General features: G+C 38.2%; 1 pseudogene; it reads left to right on the forward strand.

Moving 5' to 3' along the window:
- Positions 1-219: 219 nt before the first annotated feature.
- On the forward strand, positions 220-1,453 carry LOC138175698 (NEDD8-activating enzyme E1 catalytic subunit pseudogene; annotated as a pseudogene).
- The last annotated feature ends 203 nt before the right edge of the window (positions 1,454-1,656 follow it).

The raw sequence follows: 1,656 nt of genomic DNA on the forward strand, positions 1-1,656 counted from the left end.
TCTCTGACATATCAGAGGCTTCAAGGGTCTTCTCCTTAGTCATTCCAATGTTTATACTTGTGCTCCTACCTTTGCCCAATGCTCTTCAGTTCTGGGATCTGGCCTGCCTCCACCCTCCTTCCCGTCACAAAAACATACCAAGGCAGGGCATATGACTAAGGTGGTTCTTGGTAAGAGGGAAAAACAATGTGGTGTACAGCAAGGAGTCAATAGCTGTTGATGGTGAATGTGGAAGTTGTTTATCATTCTAGACCATTTCCACACTCTGATTTCAAACTGAGCCATGATTTCTTTATTTTTTGTTGGATACATGTAATGCACTAGGGGTGAGAAGATTAGTATAAAAACTCCTGAAAAATATGACATTATCCCATTTTAGCCAAATTCATCTAACAGATGTAGACACCATAGACATTTTCAATTTAGTAATTTTTGTTTAGGCCTAGAGATATTGGAAGACCTGAAACTTCAGAATTTCTAAATGACAGAATTCCTAATTGCTCTGTGGTTCCACATTTCAACAAGATTCATAATTTTGATAATACTTTCTATAGACAATTTCATATCATTGCATATGGTCTAGTCTCCATCATCTTAGAAAATGGATGTTGATATCATTCCTAAATTATAAAAATAGTATATTAGAGCCATACTCCACTATTATTTTGGTAGATGGGGAAATAAGAAATTCTAAAGGATGCTGCTCCCTGAAATGGCAGCTGGTATTGAATTTACCTGGAAATTTACCTCAAGTTATTTCTCCTCTACACATCATTCCATCTATGTCCAGGCTACCAAAACACCATATCGAGTATGCAAGAATATTGCAATAACCTAAGATACAGTTTTCTGGAGAGGGGATTGCATTTTGTATGGAGATGATCCTGATACCATTCAGCGAGTTTTCCCAAAATCTTTAGGGAGAATATCACAATCTAACATTAGAGTTGTGATATATAGATTAACTCAAAGGGAGATTAAGAAGAATCATTCCAGCAGTGGCTTCCACAAATGCTGTCATTGTAGCTGAGTGTATCACTGTTTTTAAAATAGTAGTGAGTGAATATATTCCCTTTAATAGTTACTTGGTATTCACTGATGTAGATGGGCTATACACACACATACATGTTTGAAGCAGAGAGAAAAGGGAATTGTCCAGCCTGCAGTCAGCTTCCCCAGAATATAGTTTCCTTTGTCTGTTAAACTGGAAGAGGTTTTAGATTATCTTATTAATAATGTCTTATTGCAAATAAAATCACCAACCATCAAATCTACATTAGAGGAAAAGGAGAGAGTATTTTCCTTATAGATGATAACTTCTGTTGAAGAATGAACAAGGTAAAGTGTTTCCAAGAAGTTGAAAATATTGGGACTTGTTAATGGACAGGAACTTGCAGTCACTAATTTTACTATGCCACATACTATACCGTTCAAACTTCATTTTTCCACTTGAGAACAATAAATATATGGATAAAATAGGACAGGGGCGGCCAGGTGGCACAGCGAGTAAGAGCACCGACTCCAGTGTCAGAACAACCTGGAGATCGAATCCCGGGCTCAGACACTTAGCACCCACCCAGAAACACCTGGCCGTGTAACCTTGAGCAAGTTACTTAACCCCAATTGCTTAGGGGCGGCCAGGTGGCTCAGCGAGTA

Source organism: Petaurus breviceps, unplaced genomic scaffold (assembly GCF_028583685.1).
Source record: "Petaurus breviceps papuanus isolate PSGF00001 unplaced genomic scaffold, PetGlider_PUasm1.0 79, whole genome shotgun sequence".
In the NCBI taxonomy this organism is placed as follows: Eukaryota; Metazoa; Chordata; class Mammalia; order Diprotodontia; family Petauridae; genus Petaurus; species Petaurus breviceps.